The sequence below is a fragment of the Mobula birostris genome, chromosome 23 (genome assembly GCF_030028105.1).
Source record: "Mobula birostris isolate sMobBir1 chromosome 23, sMobBir1.hap1, whole genome shotgun sequence".
Classification (NCBI taxonomy): Eukaryota; Metazoa; Chordata; class Chondrichthyes; order Myliobatiformes; family Myliobatidae; genus Mobula; species Mobula birostris.
The window spans coordinates 14,855,619-14,880,400 of record NC_092392.1 but is presented as its reverse complement, the minus strand read 5'-3'; the positions used below and the strand labels follow the sequence as shown (position 1 = coordinate 14,880,400).

At 43.1% G+C, this 24,782-nt stretch overlaps 1 protein-coding gene and 1 long non-coding RNA gene across 2 annotated transcripts in view; one reads left to right on the top strand and one right to left on the bottom strand.

Annotated features, from left to right (window-relative positions):
- The window catches only part of slc26a5 (solute carrier family 26 member 5), a 72,836-nt gene extending 66,876 nt beyond the window's left edge, over nt 1-5,960 (bottom strand). The window contains exon 1 of the mRNA XM_072241504.1: nt 5,749-5,960. The gene's annotated coding sequence lies outside the window, so the exon portion shown is untranslated. The remainder of the gene's footprint in view (nt 1-5,748) is intronic.
- A 36-nt stretch (nt 5,961-5,996) lies between these two features.
- Nucleotides 5,997-24,782, top strand: part of LOC140186847 (uncharacterized) — a 71,856-nt gene continuing 53,070 nt past the window's right edge. The window contains exon 1 of the long non-coding RNA XR_011882951.1: nt 5,997-6,117. This is a non-coding gene — a long non-coding RNA (uncharacterized lncRNA). The remainder of the gene's footprint in view (nt 6,118-24,782) is intronic.

Below are 24,782 nucleotides of genomic sequence, written 5' to 3'. Positions count from 1 at the left end.
TCCCATCTTCAGCACTATTAACCACCTTTCCGGTGATACTGTACTACTTGCAGTGAAACAGCAAAAGGCTACAGAAATCCCTAGAACTTGCTAAAGTCTCTGTTCATGCGTCCACTACAAGAAAAAACACTGAACAAGACTGGCATTCATGAAAGGACACCATGAAGGAAACCACTGCTCTATAAGAAAAACATTGCTGTACATCACAAGTTTGCAAAAGACTACCTCGATGTTCCACAACGCCTCTGGGACAATGTTCTGTGGACAGGTGAGACAAAAGTTGAACTTTTTGGCAGAAATACACACCACTATGTTTGCAGGAAAAAGGGCACTGCACACCAATACCTTATCCCAACTGTGAAGCATAGTGGAAGGAGCATCATAGTTTGGGGCTGCTTTGCTGCCTCAAGGCCTGGACAATTTGCAATCATTGAGGAAACAATGAATTCAAAATTGTATCAAGACACCTTACAGGAGAATGTCAAGATAGTGGTCCATCACCTGAAGCCTAACAGAAGTTGGATGATGCAACAAGACAATGATCCGAAACAGAAGAGAAAATTATCAACAGCGTAGTTTAAAAAGACAATTTGTGTTTTGGAATAGCCAAGACAGAGTCCAGATCTTAACCCAATGGCGATGCTGTGGCATAACCTGAAGAGGGCTATTCATGCAAGGTACCCTAGAAATATTGATGGACTGAAATGGTTTTGTATGGAGGAATGGTCTAAAATTCCTGTTCACCATTGTGCAAGACTGATCAGCAATTACAGGAAACGGCTGGTGGAGGTTATTGCTGCTAAGGGAGGTTCTACCAGTTATTAAATACAAGGGTTCACATACTTTTTCCAGCCTGGACTGTGAATGATTAAACAATGTGTTCAGTAAAGACATGAAAAGCGCAATTGTTTGTATGTTATTAGTTTATGCAGTTAGAATTTGTCTATTGTTGTGACTTAGATGAAGACCAGATCACATTTTATGAATAATTACCGACTATCTTGCTGGCGAACGTGCAGTCTCTGGTGAATAAAATCGATGATCGCAGAGCTAAGGTGCTGAATCAAAAAGACATTAGGACTGCATATGTCCTTGGTTTCATGGAATCCTGGTTAACCCCTTCTGTACCGGATGCAGCGATCCAGATTGACAGGTTTACCATATACCGTCAGGATAGATCCATAGTCTCTCAAAAAGCAGAGGTGGAGGAGTATGCCTCATGATCAACTCCTCTTGATGCATATCAGTGCTGTCCCAATTCTGCTCACCAGACCTGGAATATCTAGCAGTAAAGTGCCGTCCTTTTTGCCTACCACAGGAGTTCTCTGGAGTCATTTTGGTAGCAGTTTACATTCCACCTCAGGCCAACGTCAAGCAGGCTTTAGTTTAGATGATCTCAGCAATGGGATCAACATGCACGAAACAGAGGACCCTAATGCTTTCACCATCGTTTTGGGAGATTTTAACCAGGCCAGTCTGGGAAAAAAAAATCACTAAGCAACTACCGTCAACAGATCACTTGCAATACCAGAGGAAACAACACACTGGACCATTGCTACACCACCATCAAGAATGCCTACCATGCAATTCCATGCCCTCACTTCAGGAAATCTAATCACCTAGCTGTACTTCTACTCCCTGAGTATAGGCAGAGACTGAAGACTGCAGCACCAGTGAGGGCCAAGAAGATATGGACAAGGAAAGCACAAGAGAGCCTACAGGACCGCTTTGAATCAGTGGACTGGACTGTGTTATGTATCCTGTAACTGGGTTGCCAAACCAGCAGAAATGGATCACTTAGTTGGAGTCTGGTTTAACAGAAACCAATAAAGTTTTATTAAAGAAATAAGTAACACAGTACTCTAATCATAAGGATATAAAAATGCAACAGGTTAGCAATGATAAAACACACATGCACACAGAACTAGGGTAACAGGAATCAATCAAGCTCTATCGCAGTCTAGGGGTAAAATGATCAATCTCAAGTGACGCAGAGTTCAGTTCAGCTTAGTACAGTTCGCAGTAATCATTGTTGTGCCATGGGGGGGGAGGGGGAGGGGGAGGGATATGCAAATCTGATTCAGCAGACCTTTGATGTTCTTCGCAGTTGGCTTTCGGGCGGACCCTTTTTTTATGTCTTCTGTGGTCACCGACTGTGACCCCTCTGTTCCGGATACGACCGTTCTTCCACGGTGAACCCGGCACCCAGGCTAGGGCGGACACACACACTAGGTTCTCGCCAATCGTACCTTTTCACCCTGTGCATCTATGGTCAGTTCCGGCGACCAGACCTCCAAACTCCCACCAACTTGTGGGGGCACACCACTCTTCCAGGGTCTTGTTATCTCGTGGTGTGTCCGTGCCTTAGCGAACCTGTCCTTTTTATCCCCCTGCTGGGGTAGCGCCTGTCCATCAAACTTCAAACAGTTCGGGTTCAAAGCAACCGGTCTGTCAATATTCTGAAATGTGTTTCTTTCTCGTTAATCTCCCTCTTCTCTCTTATTAGCATTTTGAATGTTTCTCCATTGTTTCACTTATCTCTCTCTCATTAGCATCAATCTTCTGATAACTTGGTTTTTCATCACAACTGTATCAGAGATTCAACTTCGAACCTGGATGAGTATGCTGCAGTTGTTACCAGCTTCATTAAAACCTGTGTGGATGAGTATGTGCCCACAAAGACTTACTGTACATTCCCAAACAAAAAGCCATGGATGAACCAGGAGGTATGTTGTCTGCTGAAGGCTAGATCTGTGGCATTCAATTCTGGCAACCTAGGCCTGTACGAGAAAACCAGGTATGATTTGTGGAGGGCTATTTCAAGGGTGAAGAGACAATTTCGAACGAGGTTGGAGGAGACATCAGATGTATGACAACCCTGGCAGGGTCTGTAAGACATTACTTCCTACAAAGTGAAACCCAAAAGCATGAATAGCAGCGATGCTTTACTACCAGATGAACTCAATGCCTTCTATGCACGCTTTGAAAGGGAGAACACAACTACAGCTGTGAAGATTCCTGCTGCACTTGATGACCCTGTGGTCTCTGTCTCAGAGGGCGATGATAGGCTGTCCTTAAAGAGAGTGAACCCTCCCAAGGCAGAAGGTCCCGATGGAGTACCTGGTAAGGCTCTGAAAACCTGTGCCAACCAACTAGTGGGAGTATTCAAGGACATTTTCAACCTCTCACTGCTACGGGCGGGAGTTCCCACTTGCTTCAAAAAGGCAACAATTATACCAGTGCCTAAGAATAATAATGTGGGCTGCCTTAATGACTATCAGCTGGTAGCACTCACATCGACAGTGATGAAATGCTTTGAGAGGTTGGTCATGACTAGATTGAACTCCTGCCTCAGCAAGGACCTGGACCCATTGCAATTTGCCTATGTCACAATAGGTCAACGGCAAATGCAATCTCAATGGCTCTCCGCATGGCTTTAGACCACCTGGACAACACAAACACCTACGTCAGGATGCTGTTCATCAACTATAGCTCAGCATTTAATACCAACATTCCCACAATCCTGATTGAGAAGTTGCAGAACCTAGGCCTCTGTACCTCCCTCTGCAATTGGATCCTCAACTTCCTAACCGGAAGACCACAATCTGTGCGGATTGGTGATAATATATCCTCCTCGCTGACGATCAACACTGGCGCACCTCAGGGCTGTGTGCTTAGCCCAACTGCTCTACTCTCTATATACACGTGATTTTGTGGCGGCATAGCTCAAACACCATCTATAACTTTGTTGACGATACAACCATTGTTGGTAGAATCTCAGGTGGTGATGAGAGGGTGTACAAGAGTGAGATATGCCAACTAGTGGAGTGGTGCTGCAGCAGCAACCTGGCACTCAATGTCAGTAAGGCGAAAGAGCTGATTGTGGACTTCAGGAAGGGTAAGTCGAAGGAACACATACCAATCCTCAGAGGGATCAGAAGTGGAGAGAGTGAGCAGTTTCAAGTTCCTAGGTGTCAAGATCTCTGAGGCTCTAACCTGGCTCAACATATTGATGTAGTTATAAAGAAGGCAAGACAGAGGCTATACTTTATTAGGAGTTTGAAGAGATTTGGCATGTCAACAAATATACTCAAAAACTTCTATAGTTGTACCGTGGAGAGCATTCTGACAGGCTGCATCACTGTCTGATATGGAGGGGCTACTGCACAGGACAGAAAGAAGCTGCAGAAGGCTGTAAATCTGTGTCAGCTCATCTTGGGTACTAGCCTACAAAGTACCCAGGACATCTTTAAGGAATGGTGTCTCAGAAAGGCAGCATCCATTATTAAGGACCTCCAGCACCCAGGGTATGCCCTTTTCTCACTGTTACCATCAGGTGGGAGGTACACAAGCCTGAAGGCACACACTCAACGATTCAGGAACAGCTTCTTCCCCTCTGCCATCTGATTCCTAAATGGACATTGAATCTTTAGACACTACCTCACTTTTTTTTAAAAAAGTGTATACAGAATTTCTGTTTTTGCATGTTTTTCTAAATCTATTCAATATGTAACTGATTTATTTGTTTATTATTATTTTTTATCTGCTAAACTATGTATTGCATTGAACTGCTGCTGCTGCTAAGTTAACAAAATTCACATCACACACTGGTGATAATAATCCTGATTCACGCAGAAAACCAAGTCAAATGGCAAAGGGTTCACAAACTTTTTCTTACAGCTGTATTCCCAAATGGCCCATATCACGTGCATGATAACCAGTTTCTCCCTGGAGTCACAAGCTCTCTTCCGTGTTAAGGAAGTGTGTTTTTACAATGTGCATACAGGATAGCAAATGAATACTCCTTTGTCTTTAAAAACGCAAACACGAGGAAATCTGCAGATGCTGGAATTTCAAGCAACTTTTGTGTGTTACTTCTTTGTCTTTGATACACAAATCAAGTCAATTAAATACATATTCTATCTTTTTAATCATGAACAAACCAAGTAGTATAAACGTAGACAACGCTGAATAGATATTCAAGAATTCAATTTAAAGGATAACACACCAACAATCTAACAAACCATTTTGTGTGTCCTTTTCACTTCTTTTCCAAATGTGGTTAAAATACATTTATTGCTGTAATTAAAATGACAACGTTGATTCCTAACAATTATTGATACTTTACAAAGGCTTCAGCAGCGAGCTAGTTTCTCCAGCACGGCGACTCACTGTACAAACAAGTTGAATTTGCCATCCCCACCGATATCCCACTACTCCCACCAAAAACCAGGGGACCTTATATTCTGCTTTTCACCGGCACTTTGCTTTTTCCATCAGTATTCTGAGGGAGTACATAACTCCTCTCACCTGCAGTCGGGTGTAAACAAGTTTTTTTCCCCATTACTCGTTTGAACCTGTACACAAATTCAAGATAATGAAACTGTGAACAATACTGATACGACAACTTTAGTACTTAATTCCCAAAATATACAATATAAAGCTGAAAGTGGGGGGAAATTGCATCACTTTAGCTTAACTGGAGTAACCCCACTCTCCTCCGTACAGATCACGGTGTCTTTTAAGCATCGTGTACGTTAATCGGCACTTAACCACCTCGTTGCCTTTGGACAGCATGTGAGTATTGATTATCTGACGGGGAAAAGCGTGGCGCCTGTAAACCCGGGGACCGTTAGGAGAGGCACCCTAATCTGACGGCTGGTGAGTCGCTATGTCAAAATGCCAATGATCTGCTGCCAGATAGCGAGAGTCCTCACTGAACAAACTGCGGCGGTCAAGGTCACGTACCTTTCCTTCTCTCCCTGTTACCCGCCGACTTCTCCGTAATGCGAGCCACAATCACAGCGCCCTCGCTGCAGCGTCCGTTGAACCAACCATCTTCATATCTCGGCTCGAGCCCGTCTTCCTTACTGGATTCTAATTGGCCGAAGCCGCCAAATGTTGACACGTGATCACGGCCTCGCCATCATGGGGAAGGGCTCGCGAATTCCTGTAGCTATGTACGCCTGCGCGAGTCTTCCCTCCTTTACGCCTGGTACGGGACAAGGGAAGGTGGTTAAATGGCCGTGTGAAACTATTTTCTTAGGAAGGCGATCGTGTAAATAGAGGGTATGTCCTTCCCATCAGAAGATAAAAGGGACACGAGTTTTGGACAAGGTACACGTAAATGTGAAGAAAAACTTAAAAAAACTCTTGCGATAATTAGGATCGAGAACTCACTGCAGAAATTGATGGTGGAAACAAATTCAGTCAGAAAGGCATTTGAGGGAAGTAATTTTCAAGGTGTAGGAAAAGTTTGCGGAAATAGTAGTCATGAAATTGCTTTACCAGAAACCAGCGTACAGACTTGTGCTGAATGGGCTCAGATGATATAATTGTTCAGTAAAAATGGTCATATTTATTCAGTACTTTGTATCAACATCATAATGTTCCAGAACACTTTAGTACTAGCAAAGACAATCTGGTGGCAGTGCAGAGAGAATGCCATAGTTGGATCTACGGACCAATTTTCAACTTTCAATTAATATTACCAAGCAACTTATCTATTCATCATCACTATTTCCTCCGAATTATTCCAGGTGCTCTCAATTTGAATATATTGAGTATGTACACTTTTATGGATGTGGTAAGCCAGTTATAGATCATTTTGAGAGCAGCACTTTGGAACATTGTAAAATGTGTAAAGACCAAGCTTACTTTGAAGTGTGGTCACTTTCATCATTTAGGAAACATAAACTTGTTGACCTTTTTCGTGAAGAAAGCACAGCAGTAGTCTCCACTTCCTCAGGAGATTGAGGCAAGCAAGGCTCCTGGTTCTTCCCTCCCCCTCCCCACTCTAACTGACTTTTAAAGGAGCACCATTGAGAATGTCCTGACCAGCTGCTGCCACTTTCTGACAGGGAAGCAAACCTGGCTGTAGACTATAAACTGAGTGCTTACAACAGAAAACCTGCTAATCCTTACCTTTTTGAGCAGATCACCTTAAAAGTGCCAAGTATAGGGTAGGTAATAATTACTTATGTAACTAACAATCTATATAACTAAATATTACTCATGCAATTAGCAATTACCATTTAACATGCTTATGAATTACATTAAATTATAACATATAGTAACTTGTACCTTAACAGAATAAATTATGCCTGTTAGACATTGCCAAATCTAAACTATTATTTTCTTTGTTGTCAACACTTTGTGTCCAGATTATATATTTAGCTCTATTAAACAAGCATCAATTTAAAACAGAAAAGAGTGACTAATGTGCTGAAGTCTTTTCTTTGTGTTACATACCCTGTAACTGGGTTGCCGAACCAGCAGAAATGGATCACTCGGTTGGAGTCTGGATTACTAGAACTAAGAAAGTTTTATTAAAGAAACAAGCAACACAATAATCGAAAGGATAATAAATGCAACAGTTCAGCAATGATAAACACACATGTGCACAGAATTAATATAACAGGATCAATCAAGCTCTATCGTTGTCTAGGGTAAATGACCAATTTCAAAGTGACAACAGGAATTCTGCAGATGCTGGAAATTCAAGCAACACACATCAAAGTTGCTGGTGAACGCAGCAGGCCAGGCAGCATCTCTAGGAAGAGGTGCAGTCGACATTTCAGGCCGAGACCCTTCGTCAGGACTAACTGAAGGAAGAGTGAGTAAGGGATTTGAAAGTTGGAGGGGGAGGGGGAGATCCAAAATGATAGGAGAAGACAGGAGGAGGAGGGATGGAGCCAAGAGCTGGACAGGTGATTGGCAAAAGGGGATACGAGAGGATCATGGGACAGGAGGTCCGGGAAGAAAGACAAGGGGGGGGGAACCCAGAGGATGGGCAAGAGGTATATTCAGAGGGACAGAGGGAGAAAAAGGAGAGTGAGAGAAAGAATGTGTGCATAAAAATAAGTAACAGATGGGGTACGAGGGGGAGGTGGGGCCTAGCGGAAGTTAGAGAAGTCGATGTTCATGCCATCAGGTTGGAGGCTACCCAGACGGAATATAAGGTGTTGTTCCTCCAACCTGAGTGTGGCTTCATCTTTACAGTAGAGGAGGCCATGGATAGACATGTCAGAATGGGAATGGGATGTGGATCTCCCAGTGGCCACACATTTTAATTCCACATCCCATTCCCAATGGAACATGGATTAGATTTTTCCATTGAAGAATAAATGGCAGTAATATTGTTTCTTGGACAAATAATGTATTATTTTCCTAGAACTGCACCTATTTGTTGATAATTTTTATTGAACTAGTAACCTAAAAGATTGGATGAATAACTTGGGAAGCTCATGTTGGTCTCTAGAAGAGTTAATTAACTTTTTAATAGAAAGTCTATAATTATACCATGAAGTTTTTGAGATGTTGCAACATACCAATAGTAATTTGATTTACAATCTGAATGTAGTCTGTCTTTGGGGATGACATATTAAGCAATTGGATTTAACGTTTATGCAGTTGCACTGAGCTGCAGCTCCTCAGAGAACCTGTTAAACCTGTTGCAGCTCGATGACCTTTGGCTCATACGTGAAACTGGGGATGTGATAGATAGGAGCTACAGGGAGGTAATTGCCCCTAAATTGCAGGAAGCAGGTACCCAGGTGACTGTCAGGAGAGGGAGAGGAAATGGGCAGCATGTGCAGTGTACCCCTGTGGCTGTCCCCCTCAATAATAAGTATAGATAGATAGACATACTTTATTGATCCCGAGGGAAATTGGGTTTTGTTACTGCTGCACCAACCGAGAATAGAGCATAAATATAGCAATACAAAAACCACAAACAATCAAACAACAATATGCAAACTATGCCAGATGGAAATATGTCCAGGACCAGCTTATTGGCTCAGGGTGTCTGACCCTCCACGGGAGGAGCTGCAAAGTTCGATGGCCACAGGCAGGAGCAACCTCCCATGACACCCAGTGTTGCATCTCGGTGGAATATGGCTGGAGTCCAACAGCAAAAAGTTCAATATCCGGGCTACAAACACGTTCCTTGATCATAATATGACCAGGATTACACCATCCGTTGTTAACCAGAACAGCAAGCCCCCCTCCTTTATGCTTACTACTCTCAGTGCATTTAAGGTCAGCCGGAACGGTCTGGAAGCCCTCTCCATGGAAACGTTTTGGTCGGGTATGTCCTCGTGCAGCCACGTTTCAGTAAAACACATAACACTGCTCTCCCGAAATGTTCTCTGACTCCTGGCTAGCGCCGTCAACTCATCTATTTTATTACCCAGCGATCTCACATTGCCCATAATGAGAGAGGGAAGACACGGCTTATAACTCCTCTTCTCCATAAGTCTCTGTTGTCTCGACCCAGTCCTCTTTCCTCGCCTTTTTGATCCTCCTCTGCACCCTCTGTGTGTTTTCCTCCAGATTTCAGCCGGGGTGTCCGTATACTTTATCCAAAGTATACGGCTTTGAATAATGTTGGGGGGCCGACTTACCGGGGAAGCCGCAGTGATCAGGTCTCTGGCATTGAGTCTGGTGCTGTGGCTCAGAAGAGAAGAGGTGAAAAGAGGACTGCAGTAGTTATTGGAGATTCCATGGTTAGAGGAGTATACACTAGATTGTGTGGACTCAATAGAGGCACCCATATGGTATGTTGCTTATCAAATGTTAGGGTCAGGGACATCTCAGATCTGGTCCACGGCATTCTAAAAGGGGAGGCTGTACAGCCATAAGTCTTGGTACATATTGGCACTAATAACATGGTAGGAAAGAGGAGGAAATCCTGAAGAGAGATTTTTGGGAGCTAGGTAGAAAGCTGAAAAGCAGGACCTCCAGAGTAGTAATCTCTAGATTGCTGCCTGGTCCAAGTGTCAGTGAGAGTAAAAATAGAATGATTTGGCAGATGAACGTGTGGCTGAGGAACTGGTGCAGGGGTAGGGTTTCAGATTTCTAGATCATTGGGATGTCTTCTACCTTCGTATGATGTGTACAAAAGGGATGGGTTACACCTGAACCTAAGGGGGACCAAGGGGGCGGACAGGTTTGCTAGAACTGTTAGGGAGGGTTTTAACCATTTTGGCAGGGGGATGGAAACGGTGATAAGGCTGAGGATGGGGCAGTTGGTATACAAGCAGATGTAGTAAGAAGTGAACCTGTGTGGAAGGACGGGCAGGTGATAGAGCAGAATTGCAGTCAGTGGGATGAGTTGCAGTGTAATGGAGATAAAATCGAAAAGAATTACAAGTACAGGACTGAAGGTATTTGAATGCATGGGGTATACAGAATAAGGTAGATAATCTTGTAATGCAATTAGAGATTGGCAGGTTTGATGTTGTGGGCATCACTGAGTCGAGGCTGAAAGAAGATTATAGTTGGGAGTTTAATATTCAAAGATACATATTGTATCGAAAGGACAGGTAGTTAGGCAGAGGGGATCAGGTGACTCTGTTAGTAAAAAAATGAAATCAAATCCTTAGAGGTGACAAAGGAGTGAAAAATGTAGAATCATTGTGGGTAGAGTTAAGGAATGGCAAGGGTAAAAAGACCTTGATGAGAGATATTAGATTCAGATTTTAGATTAGATTCAACTTTATTGTCATTGTGCTGAGTACAGATACAAAGCCAATGAAATGCAGTTAGCATCTAACCGGAAGTGCAAAGAATAGTATTATTTACAAAATAACTGTGAATAAAAAGTAAATGCTACAGCACACAAATTTAAAAGTACTGAGACAGTATAATATAGGTGCAATACTGCTTAGCACCGTGATGTGAGGTTCAGCAGGGTCACAGCCTCAGGGAAGAAGCTCTTCCTGTGACTGCTGGTGCGGGAGCGGAGGCTCCTATATCACCTATCAGATAGGAGGAGAGTAAAAAGTCCATGGTTAGGGTGAGATGCATTCTTGATAATGCTTTTCGCCCTGCCCAGGCAGCGTTTATGGTAGATGTTCTCAATGGTGGGCAATTGGGTGCCAATAATCCGCTGGGCAGTTTTCACCACACACTGGAGTGCTTTGTGGTTGGATACAGGACAATTGCCATACCACACTGAGATGCAGTTGGTGAGTATGCTCTCAATGGTACAGCGATAAAAGTCTGTCAGTATCCTGGGACAGAAATGAGCTTTCTTGAAGCTCCGCAGGAAATAAAGGCGCTGTTGCACCGTTTTGATCAGGATGGAGGAGTTCAGGGACCAGGTGAGATCCTCGGAAATGTGGATACCAAGGAATTTGAAGCTTGATACACGCTCCACTACAGCTCCGTTGATGTAGATGGGGACATGAGTGTGGCTCCTAGCATGCCTGAAGTCCACAATGATCTCCTTGGTCTTCTGGGTGTTAAGGGCTAGGTTGTTGTCGGCACACCACACAGCTAGGTGCTGGACCTCGTCCCTGTAGGCTGTCTCGTCATCCTCGCTGATCAGGCCAACCACCGTGATGTCGTCTGCAAATTTGATTATGGAATTAGAACCATCTACAGGAACGCAGTCATAGGTGAAAAGGGAGTACAGAAGAGGGCTCAGCACACAGCCTTGAGGCACGCTGGTATTCAGGGTTAGAGTGGAGGAGGAAAGATTGTCTAACTTAACTGATTGGGGTTAGTCAGAAAGTCCAAGGTCCAATTGCAGAGGGATGAGCCGATACCAAGCTGGCGAAGTTTGGCGATCAGCTTGGAGGGGATCACAGTATTGAATGCCGAACTAAAGTTATATACAGTAGCCCGGACAGAATTATAATGGGAGACAGAAAATACATGTCAAAAGGGCAACGTTAAGAAAGTCATGGGGGCTTTCAATATGCAGGTAGATTGGGAAAATTAGGTTGGTGCTGATTTTAGATCCTAAGAGAGGGGATTTGTAGAACGCCGATGAGATGGCTTTTTTGAGCAGCTTGTGGTTGAGCCCACAAGGGGATCAGCTTTTTTGGATTGGATGTTGTGAACTGGGTTTGATTAGGGAGCTTAAGGTAGAGGAACTCTTAGGAGGCATAGATCATAATATAATAGAATTCACCCTGTAATTTGGAAGGAAGAAGCTAAAGTCAAATGTATCAGTTTTACAGTGTGAATTACAGAGGCATGAGAGGGGAGCTGGCCAAAGTTGATTGGATGACCACTAGAAGGGACAACCACCCAGTCAAGATGGCGACAGCGAACAATGATTCCTCGGGTGCCAATTTCCAGATAGCCAATCTCTCTCTTCAATTATTTCACATTTTCTACACCATCTGCTTGTTCTTTTTGTCTTGATTGTGTTTTGGAGACTGTTGGAGCCTGTGATGTGCAGCTTGGAGTTCGATCAAGTGATTTGGCACTCTGCTGTCCCCAGAGAGGACTGCAAGCACAGGCTACCTTGTGCAGAAGACCAGAGATGGGGCATGGGGACATGATCGACTCCATTTCAAAGTGTCAAGGAAGATTGAATCGTCGAAGTGAATGAGGAGGAGGAGGCCAGCGGTCGCTCTCCATGGAGGCTATAGGTCAATGACAATTGGTAGCCAGGTTGGTGGCAGTCAGAAGGCTGCTGGTCGGCAGCATGGCATCACTCTTCGTGGAAGGACTGAGTTTGAGCGTCCACTATCCTTGGTTCTGACAGGAAGATGTTTTTTGAAATTCTGAGATTTATGTGATTATTGGACTGTAGTTTATATTGTTCTCCTTCAGTTTTCTGTGTTTTCTTTCTTGTTGCCGAATGGCAGGTTGGGGTTCCGGGTGGCCAATATGTTGGTTTTTGTGATTGGAGGGATTGAGGATTTAGGGTCTGATGTTCTTGTTGGTTTTTCTGTGTGGATGATCTGTTGGCTTTTGTGTGGGGGAGAGGGGATTTGGAGTTTGGTACTGTTGGGGCTGTTCTTTTTCGTGAGGGTGTGGGGAGGGGTTGTAGATTTGAGATCTTTGATGTTCTGGCTGTTGTCATCCGGGTGGGTGATCTGTTGGTCTTTGTGTGAGGGAGGGTTGGGGGGGGGGGTTTAGCTCTTGAGAGTTTTGTTTCTTTTTTCTTTTTGTGTAGGTGAGGGGTGTGGTTGACATTTTTCAATGACCCCCATAGTTTTTCTGTATTTCTTGGCTATCTGGAGAAAGCAAATATCAGAGTTGTATTGTACCTACATACTTTGAATGGCTAGTGTTTCTGGGAACAATTTGGAAGGTGCAGAACTGATATACCCCAAAGAAGAATTTTAAAGGCAGGATGACACAGTCGTTCTTGACAAAGGAAGTCAAAGCCAATATAAAAGCAAAAGAGAGTGCATCTAATAGAGTAAAAATTAATGGGAAGTTGAAGGATTGGGGAGCTTTTAAAAACCAACAGAAGGGAACTAAAACTTTCATAAGGAGGGAAACAATGAAATAGGAAAGTAATCTAGCCAATAATATCAAAAAGGATACAAAAGGATTTTTCTGATATATAAACAGTAAAAGAGAGGAAAGAGGAAAAGGATACTGGAGGGGTAGTAATGGGGGACAGGGAAATGGCAGAGAAACTGAATACAGTAAGTATTTTGTGTCAATTTGCACTGTGGAAGACATGAGCAGTGTGCTGGAAGTTCAAGAGTATTGGGGCAGAAGTGAGTACAGTTGCTATTACTAAGGAGAAGGTGCTTGGGAAGCCGAAAGGTCTGAAGGTAGATAAATCACATGGACCATTGGGTGTTGAAAAGGGTGGCTGAAGAGATTGTGAGGCATTAGTATTGATCTTTCAAGAATCATTAGATTCTGGCATGGTTCTGGAGGACTGAACAATTGCAAATGTCACTCCACTCTTCAAGAAAGGATGGAGGTAGTAGAAAGGAAATTATAGGCCAGTTAGCCTAACCTCAGTGGTTGGGAAGGTGTTGGAGTCAATTGTTAAGGATGACATTTCAGGGTACATGGCACATGGTTAAATAAGCCAAATTCAGCATGGTTTCCTTGAGGAAATTCTTGCCTGGCAAATCTGTTGGAATTTTTCAAGGAAATAACGGGCAGGAAAGACAAAGGAGAATTGGTGGATGTTGTGTACTTGGATTTTCAAAAGGGCTTTGAAAAGGTACTGCACATGAGGCTGCTTAGTAAGATAAGAGCCCATGGTGTTACAGGCAAGATAGTAGCATCAATAGAGCATTGGCTGATTGATAGGAGGTAAAGAGTGGAAATAAAGGGAACCTTTCTGATTGGCTGCCAGTGTCTTGTGATGTTCCGCAGGGGTTGGTGTTGGTTTTGCTTCTTTTTACATTGTATGTCAGTGATTTGAATGAAGGACTTTATGGTTTTTTGGCCAAGTTTCTGGATGATTTGAAGGTAGGTGGAGGGCCAGGTTGTGTTGAGGAAGCAGAGAGGCTGCAGGAGGACGTAGACAGATTAGGAGAATGGACAAAGAAGTGGTAAATGGAATACAGTGTCAGGAAGTGTATGATCATGTGCTTTGGTAGACAAAAGCATAGAGAATTTTCTAAAAGGGGAGGAAATTCAAAAATTCAAGGTGCAAAGGGACTTTGGAGTCCTCATGCAGGATTCCCTAAAGGTTAACTTGCAGGTTGAGTCTGTGGTAAGTGCAATGTTAGTATTCATTTAAAGAGGACTAGAATATAAAAGCAAGGATAAGTAATGCTGAGGCTTAAAAGGCACTGGTCAGACCACACGGAGTATTATGAACAGTTTTAGGCCCCGTGTCTAAGAAAGGATGTGCTGTCATTGGAGAGGATTCAAAGGATGCTCATGAAAATGATTCTGCGAATGAAAGGCTTATCATATGAGGAGTGTTTGATGGCTCTGGGCCTGTACTCAATGGAATTTTGAATGAGGGGAGATCTCACTGAAACTATCAAATGTTGAAAGGCCTAGATAAAGTGGATGTGGAGAAGATATTTCCTATAGTGGGGAAGTCTAAGACCAGAGGGCACAACCTCAGAAGGCAAAGGTTGATAGATGGCCTGAAAGGTCACAGAGAGAAAGCAGGAGAATGGGGTTGAGAGGGAAATGGATCAGTCATGATCAAATGCTGGAACAGACTCAATGAGCCAAATGGCTTAATTCTGCTCCTTATGGTCTTATAGTCTATGAATTGTATCAGAAGCCTGGGATAATAGAAATGCAATAAATATCAATTTTGGAGAATGAAAAGAACTGGACAGTTGCAAATTGTGCATTCTTTCTTCAGGAGAGTTAGAACAATGTTGCAATATGAATTTTACACAATTGTATATGTCCCATTAGCTCCACGGTTCCAAATGAGAATTCTTACCTCAATTTAATTTTTGGAGCACAAGGCTTTTCCCTGTTTAGCTATTCCCTGGGTAAATGGACTATTAGGGAGCATGCAAGAGCAAAGTGCCAGTTCTTGGCATTGGAAAAGTTCTTGTGCTTTCACCTGTTAGTTGAAGTACAGTAAGTATGAAAGGATGGACCAGAACAATTTATTCTACAGCAGAAGAAAGGCAAGCCCCCAAGTAATTTAAGACATTTTTATTGCTGTATCTAAATCACTGTCTATTTTTCTTCCTTTATATTTGTATTTCACGCTGTTGGAGGTAGTACTTTAAATAAACAAAGTGGTGCAATACAGGCAGCTCCTTCGTACCAGAGGTATTTTCAATTGTGTATGCTGAGTGTGTCAGAGAGCAATCTTTGTCATTTGTTTCTGAAGCCTTGAAGCTGGCTTAAGTCATTGGATAACATTTGATGAAATTATCATGAGCTGAAGGTTGCACATTAGTACCTTCTGATCAGGTTAATGGACTGAGACAGCCAGGTTGACTTCCTATCTTTATTCATAGGAATAGCAACACTGTATTTTACTTGAAAATGTGAAACAAAGTATAGACTTTTGCAATGTAGTAAATGGACTTCAGATTATTTTAATTGAGTCAAAAAGGAAGCAACAATTCTTGAAATGTGCCTCGTAATCTTTTACGAGCAGACTACTTGCCTGTGATTTCAGTCATTAGCAGCAGGTAGTACTGATAATGGAAAAATAACAAAACTTCTGAAAAGCACTTATTTAAACAGACACGACTGCTGATTGTTTATTCGGGAAATACAGTCTCAGGGAAAGAAAATTCAATTTTCTGGACCCACTGCAATTTGCCTGTCTTCACAATCGGTCTACAGCAGACACGATCTCAATGGCTCTCCACACAGCCTTGGACAATGCAACTACCTACGCCCGGGTGCTGCTTACTGACTATAGCTCAGCATTTAACACAATCATTCCTACAGTCCTGATTGAAAAGCTACAGAACCTAGGCCTCTGTACCTCTGTCTGCAACTATAGCCTCCACTTCGTAACCAGAAAACCACAATCTGTATGGATTGGAAATAACATCTCCACTTCACTGACAATTGACACTGGTACACCAAAGGGATGTGTGCTTAGCCCACTGCTCTACTCTTTACACCCATGACTGCGTGGCATAGCTCAAATGCTATCTGTAAATTTGCTGATGATACAACCAATGTTGGCAGAATTTCAGATGGTGATGAAAGGGCGTACAGGAGCAGGGTGCACCATTTAGTTGAGTGGTGTCACAGCTATAATCTTGCACTTACCATCAGCAAGACCAAGAGCTGATTGTGGACTTCAGGAAGAGTAAGATGAGGGAACACAAACCAATTCTCAAAGAAGGATCAGAAGTGGAGACAGTGAGCAATTTCAAGCTCCTGGGTGTGAGTATATCTCTGAGGACCTAACTTGGATGCAACATATTGATACAGTTATAAATAAGGCAAGACAGTGGTGATATTTCATTAGGAGTTTGAAGAGATTTGATTTGTCAACTAAAACACTAGAAAACTTCTACAAACGTACTGTGGAGAGCATTCTGACTGGCTGTGTCACCATCTTGGTATAGGAGAGGGTGCCACGGCACAACATCAACGTGTAAGATTAGTCAGCTCTATTATAGGTACTAGCCTCTGTAGTATCCAAGACATCTTCAGGAGCGGTGCGTTAGGAAGACGGTGTCAACCATTAAGGATCCCCACCACCCACAGCATGCCCTCTTCACAGTGTTACCCATCGGGAAGGAGGTTCTGAAGCCTGAAGGCACACACTCAGTGATTCATGAACAGCTTCTTCCCCTTTGCCATCCGATTTCTAAATGGACATTAAACCCATGAACACTACCTCATTACTGTTCTATTAGCAGCAGGTAGTACTGATAATGGAAAAATAACAAAACTTCTGAAAAGCACTTATTTAAACAGACACGACTGCTGATTGTTTATTCGGGAAATACAGTCTCAGGGAAAGAAAATTCAATTTTCTGGACCCACTGCAATTTGCCTGTCTTCACAATCGGTCTACAGCAGACACGATCTCAATGGCTCTCCACACAGCCTTGGACAATGCAACTACCTACGCCCGGGTGCTGCTTACTGACTATAGCTCAGCATTTAACACAATCATTCCTACAGTCCTGATTGAAAAGCTACAGAACCTAGGCCTCTGTACCTCTGTCTGCAACTATAGCCTCCACTTCGTAACCAGAAAACCACAATCTGTATGGATTGGAAATAACATCTCCACTTCACTGACAATTGACACTGGTACACCAAAGGGATGTGTGCTTAGCCCACTGCTCTACTCTTTACACCCATGACTGCGTGGCATAGCTCAAATGCTATCTGTAAATTTGCTGATGATACAACCAATGTTGGCAGAATTTCAGATGGTGATGAAAGGGCGTACAGGAGCAGGGTGCACCATTTAGTTGAGTGGTGTCACAGCTATAATCTTGCACTTACCATCAGCAAGACCAAGAGCTGATTGTGGACTTCAGGAAGAGTAAGATGAGGGAACACAAACCAATTCTCAAAGAAGGATCAGAAGTGGAGACAGTGAGCAATTTCAAGCTCCTGGGTGTGAGTATATCTCTGAGGACCTAACTTGGATGCAACATATTGATACAGTTATAAATAAGGCAAGACAGTGGTGATATTTCATTAGGAGTTTGAAGAGATTTGATTTGTCAACTAAAACACTAGAAAACTTCTACAAACGTACTGTGGAGAGCATTCTGACTGGCTGTGTCACCATCTTGGTATAGGAGAGGGTGCCACGGCACAACATCAACGTGTAAGATTAGTCAGCTCTATTATAGGTACTAGCCTCTGTAGTATCCAAGACATCTTCAGGAGCGGTGCGTTAGGAAGACGGTGTCAACCATTAAGGATCCCCACCACCCACAGCATGCCCTCTTCACAGTGTTACCCATCGGGAAGGAGGTTCTGAAGCCTGAAGGCACACACTCAGTGATTCATGAACAGCTTCTTCCCCTTTGCCATCCGATTTCTAAATGGACATTAAACCCATGAACACTACCTCATTACTGTTCTATTAGCAGCAGGTAGTACTGATAATGGAAAAATAACAAAACTTCTGAAAAGCACTTATTTAAACAGACACGACTGCTGATTGTTTATTCGGGAAATACAGTCTCAGGGAAAGAAAATTCAATTTTCTGGACCCACTGCAATTTGCCTGTCTTCACAATCGGTCTACAGCAGACACGATCTCAATGGCTCTCCACACAGCCTTGGACAATGCAACTACCTACGCCCGGGTGCTGCTTACTGACTATAGCTCAGCATTTAACACAATCATTCCTACAGTCCTGATTGAAAAGCTACAGAACCTAGGCCTCTGTACCTCTGTCTGCAACTATAGCCTCCACTTCGTAACCAGAAAACCACAATCTGTATGGATTGGAAATAACATCTCCACTTCACTGACAATTGACACTGGTACACCAAAGGGATGTGTGCTTAGCCCACTGCTCTACTCTTTACACCCATGACTGCGTGGCATAGCTCAAATGCTATCTGTAAATTTGCTGATGATACAACCAATGTTGGCAGAATTTCAGATGGTGATGAAAGGGCGTACAGGAGCAGGGTGCACCATTTAGTTGAGTGGTGTCACAGCTATAATCTTGCACTTACCATCAGCAAGACCAAGAGCTGATTGTGGACTTCAGGAAGAGTAAGATGAGGGAACACAAACCAATTCTCAAAGAAGGATCAGAAGTGGAGACAGTGAGCAATTTCAAGCTCCTGGGTGTGAGTATATCTCTGAGGACCTAACTTGGATGCAACATATTGATACAGTTATAAATAAGGCAAGACAGTGGTGATATTTCATTAGGAGTTTGAAGAGATTTGATTTGTCAACTAAAACACTAGAAAACTTCTACAAACGTACTGTGGAGAGCATTCTGACTGGCTGTGTCACCATCTTGGTATAGGAGAGGGTGCCACGGCACAACATCAACGTGTAAGATTAGTCAGCTCTATTATAGGTACTAGCCTCTGTAGTATCCAAGACATCTTCAGGAGCGGTGCGTTAGGAAGACGGTGTCAACCATTAAGGATCCCCACCACCCACAGCATGCCCTCTTCACAGTGTTACCCATCGGGAAGGAGGTTCTGAAGCCTGAAGGCACACACTCAGTGATTCATGAACAGCTTCTTCCCCTTTGCCATCCGATTTCTAAATGGACATTAAACCCATGAACACTACCTCATTACTGTTCTATTAGCAGCAGGTAGTACTGATAATGGAAAAATAACAAAACTTCTGAAAAGCACTTATTTAAACAGACACGACTGCTGATTGTTTATTCGGGAAATACAGTCTCAGGGAAAGAAAATTCAATTTTCTGGACCCACTGCAATTTGCCTGTCTTCACAATCGGTCTACAGCAGACACGATCTCAATGGCTCTCCACACAGCCTTGGACAATGCAACTACCTACGCCCGGGTGCTGCTTACTGACTATAGCTCAGCATTTAACACAATCATTCCTACAGTCCTGATTGAAAAGCTACAGAACCTAGGCCTCTGTACCTCTGTCTGCAACTATAGCCTCCACTTCGTAACCAGAAAACCACAATCTGTATGGATTGGAAATAACATCTCCACTTCACTGACAATTGACACTGGTACACCAAAGGGATGTGTGCTTAGCCCACTGCTCTACTCTTTACACCCATGACTGCGTGGCATAGCTCAAATGCTATCTGTAAATTTGCTGATGATACAACCAATGTTGGCAGAATTTCAGATGGTGATGAAAGGGCGTACAGGAGCAGGGTGCACCATTTAGTTGAGTGGTGTCACAGCTATAATCTTGCACTTACCATCAGCAAGACCAAGAGCTGATTGTGGACTTCAGGAAGAGTAAGATGAGGGAACACAAACCAATTCTCAAAGAAGGATCAGAAGTGGAGACAGTGAGCAATTTCAAGCTCCTGGGTGTGAGTATATCTCTGAGGACCTAACTTGGATGCAACATATTGATACAGTTATAAATAAGGCAAGACAGTGGTGATATTTCATTAGGAGTTTGAAGAGATTTGATTTGTCAACTAAAACACTAGAAAACTTCTACAAACGTACTGTGGAGAGCATTCTGACTGGCTGTGTCACCATCTTGGTATAGGAGAGGGTGCCACGGCACAACATCAACGTGTAAGATTAGTCAGCTCTATTATAGGTACTAGCCTCTGTAGTATCCAAGACATCTTCAGGAGCGGTGCGTTAGGAAGACGGTGTCAACCATTAAGGATCCCCACCACCCACAGCATGCCCTCTTCACAGTGTTACCCATCGGGAAGGAGGTTCTGAAGCCTGAAGGCACACACTCAGTGATTCATGAACAGCTTCTTCCCCTTTGCCATCCGATTTCTAAATGGACATTAAACCCATGAACACTACCTCATTACTGTTCTATTAGCAGCAGGTAGTACTGATAATGGAAAAATAACAAAACTTCTGAAAAGCACTTATTTAAACAGACACGACTGCTGATTGTTTATTCGGGAAATACAGTCTCAGGGAAAGAAAATTCAATTTTCTGGACCCACTGCAATTTGCCTGTCTTCACAATCGGTCTACAGCAGACACGATCTCAATGGCTCTCCACACAGCCTTGGACAATGCAACTACCTACGCCCGGGTGCTGCTTACTGACTATAGCTCAGCATTTAACACAATCATTCCTACAGTCCTGATTGAAAAGCTACAGAACCTAGGCCTCTGTACCTCTGTCTGCAACTATAGCCTCCACTTCGTAACCAGAAAACCACAATCTGTATGGATTGGAAATAACATCTCCACTTCACTGACAATTGACACTGGTACACCAAAGGGATGTGTGCTTAGCCCACTGCTCTACTCTTTACACCCATGACTGCGTGGCATAGCTCAAATGCTATCTGTAAATTTGCTGATGATACAACCAATGTTGGCAGAATTTCAGATGGTGATGAAAGGGCGTACAGGAGCAGGGTGCACCATTTAGTTGAGTGGTGTCACAGCTATAATCTTGCACTTACCATCAGCAAGACCAAGAGCTGATTGTGGACTTCAGGAAGAGTAAGATGAGGGAACACAAACCAATTCTCAAAGAAGGATCAGAAGTGGAGACAGTGAGCAATTTCAAGCTCCTGGGTGTGAGTATATCTCTGAGGACCTAACTTGGATGCAACATATTGATACAGTTATAAATAAGGCAAGACAGTGGTGATATTTCATTAGGAGTTTGAAGAGATTTGATTTGTCAACTAAAACACTAGAAAACTTCTACAAACGTACTGTGGAGAGCATTCTGACTGGCTGTGTCACCATCTTGGTATAGGAGAGGGTGCCACGGCACAACATCAACGTGTAAGATTAGTCAGCTCTATTATAGGTACTAGCCTCTGTAGTATCCAAGACATCTTCAGGAGCGGTGCGTTAGGAAGACGGTGTCAACCATTAAGGATCCCCACCACCCACAGCATGCCCTCTTCACAGTGTTACCCATCGGGAAGGAGGTTCTGAAGCCTGAAGGCACACACTCAGTGATTCATGAACAGCTTCTTCCCCTTTGCCATCCGATTTCTAAATGGACATTAAACCCATGAACACTACCTCATTACTGTTCTATTAGCAGCAGGTAGTACTGATAATGGAAAAATAACAAAACTTCTGAAAAGCACTTATTTAAACAGACACGACTGCTGATTGTTTATTCGGGAAATACAGTCTCAGGGAAAGAAAATTCAATTTTCTGGACCCACTGCAATTTGCCTGTCTTCACAATCGGTCTACAGCAGACACGATCTCAATGGCTCTCCACACAGCCTTGGACAATGCAACTACCTACGCCCGGGTGCTGCTTACTGACTATAGCTCAGCATTTAACACAATCATTCCTACAGTCCTGATTGAAAAGCTACAGAACCTAGGCCTCTGTACCTCTGTCTGCAACTATAGCCTCCACTTCGTAACCAGAAAACCACAATCTGTATGGATTGGAAATAACATCTCCACTTCACTGACAATTGACACTGGTACACCAAAGGGATGTGTGCTTAGCCCACTGCTCTACTCTTTACACCCATGACTGCGTGGCATAGCTCAAATGCTATCTGTAAATTTGCTGATGATACAACCAATGTTGGCAGAATTTCAGATGGTGATGAAAGGGCGTACAGGAGCAGGGTGCACCATTTAGTTGAGTGGTGTCACAGCTATAATCTTGCACTTACCATCAGCAAGACCAAGAGCTGATTGTGGACTTCAGGAAGAGTAAGATGAGGGAACACAAACCAATTCTCAAAGAAGGATCAGAAGTGGAGACAGTGAGCAATTTCAAGCTCCTGGGTGTGAGTATATCTCTGAGGACCTAACTTGGATGCAACATATTGATACAGTTATAAATAAGGCAAGACAGTGGTGATATTTCATTAGGAGTTTGAAGAGATTTGATTTGTCAACTAAAACACTAGAAAACTTCTACAAACGTACTGTGGAGAGCATTCTGACTGGCTGTGTCACCATCTTGGTATAGGAGAGGGTGCCACGGCACAACATCAACGTGTAAGATTAGTCAGCTCTATTATAGGTACTAGCCTCTGTAGTATCCAAGACATCTTCAGGAGCGGTGCGTTAGGAAGACGGTGTCAACCATTAAGGATCCCCACCACCCACAGCATGCCCTCTTCACAGTGTTACCCATCGGGAAGGAGGTTCTGAAGCCTGAAGGCACACACTCAGTGATTCATGAACAGCTTCTTCCCCTTTGCCATCCGATTTCTAAATGGACATTAAACCCATGAACACTACCTCATTACTGTTCTATTTGTTTTTTTGCACTACTTGTCTTAGAAACATAGAAACATAGAAAACCTACAGCACAATACAGGCCCTTCGGCCCACAAAGCTGTGCCGAACATGTCCTTACCTCAGAACTACCTAGGCTTACCCATAGTCCTCTATTTTTCTAAGCTCCATGTATCCATCCAGGAGTCTCTCAAAAGACCCTATCGTTTCCGCCTCCACCACCGTCACCGGCAGCCCATTCCACGCACTTACTACCCTCTGCATTAAAAAAAAAATTACCCTTGACATCTCCTCTGTACTTACTTCCAAGCATCTTAAAACGATGCCCTCTCATGCTAGTCATTTCAGCCCTGGGAAAAACCTCTGACTATCCATACGATCCATTGTCTTGTACACCTCTGTCAGGTCACCTCTTATCCTCCATCGCTCCAAGGAGAAAAGGCCAAGTTCACTCAACCTGTTCTCATAAGGCATGCTCTCCAATCTAGGCAACATTCTTGTAAATCTCCTCTGCACCCTTTCTGTGGTTTCCACGTCCTTTCTGTAGTGAGGCGACCAGAATTGAGCCGAGTACTCCAAGTGGGATCTGACCAGGGTCCTATATAGCTGCAACATTACCTCTCGGCTCTTAAACTCAGTCCCACGATTGATGAAGGCCAATGCATCGTATGCCTTCTTAGCCACATAGTCAACTTGCGTAGTTTTAACTTAACTATTTATATATATACACACACACACACACACACACACACACACACACACACGCTCTTAATGTAACTCCGTTTTTGTTCTCTATATTTATTTATTTATCATGTATTTCATAGTACTACTGCCATAAAGTTAATAGATTTCATGACACATGCTGGTGATGTTACATCTGATTCTGATTCTGAATCTTTATATAGTTGATTCCTGACAAAATATAAATGCAGATATATTAATGCATAAAGGCAGTCAATTAAACAGAATAGTATTAAAAGTCATGTTTCATATGCTGCAGGCAGAGGTTGTTTTTGAATTTGGGTTCAAGGTTAAAGTACCTGAGCAACTTTTGTGTAATCTACTAAAGCCCATCAAAAAAGTGGATGAGTAACAGAGTTGTACACATACTAAATGCTGGAGGAACTCAGCAGATCAGGCAGCATCCGTGGAAATGAATAAACAGTTGACATTTTGGACTGAGACCAGTCCTAAAGCAGGGTCTCAGGCCAAAACATTTACTGCTTATTCACTTCCATGGATGCTGCCTGGCCTGCATTTTGTGGGTGTTACTTTGGATTTCCAGCATCTGCAGAATTTCTCATTATTAAGGGCTGTATGAAGTACGTTTTAGAAATAGCCTCGCTGTGATGGAAGCCATTCATTGTTGTATAGGGAAACCTGGAGATTCTATGGCATTACAGTACTAGAATTAAACTCCACAACACGTAGCATTCTACATATCTGTTCCCTTAGTTGATGAGTATACAGAAGGCTGAGCACGATAGATATTTTTGACAGTTAAAGAGTCAAGGGATACTATGGCTGGGACTGAAAAAAAAGAAATGCAGGATCCATTGCAATATCGCTCAAGGTGCTTTCAGTTGCTATGTTTCTCATGTTCGGGCTTATCTCCCAGTTAATGGTGTTTTTCTCCTCTTGGGAGGGAATCTCTTCTCCAGCTGTTCAGCTGCATGAATTCATCTGTTTGCTCTGGTGTTGGTCAGTTTAACCAATGGCTGACTAGCAAAGATATGGAAAATGTTTTCAACAGCACCATATTGCAGCCTATGTTTTTCAATAACCTGCTCAC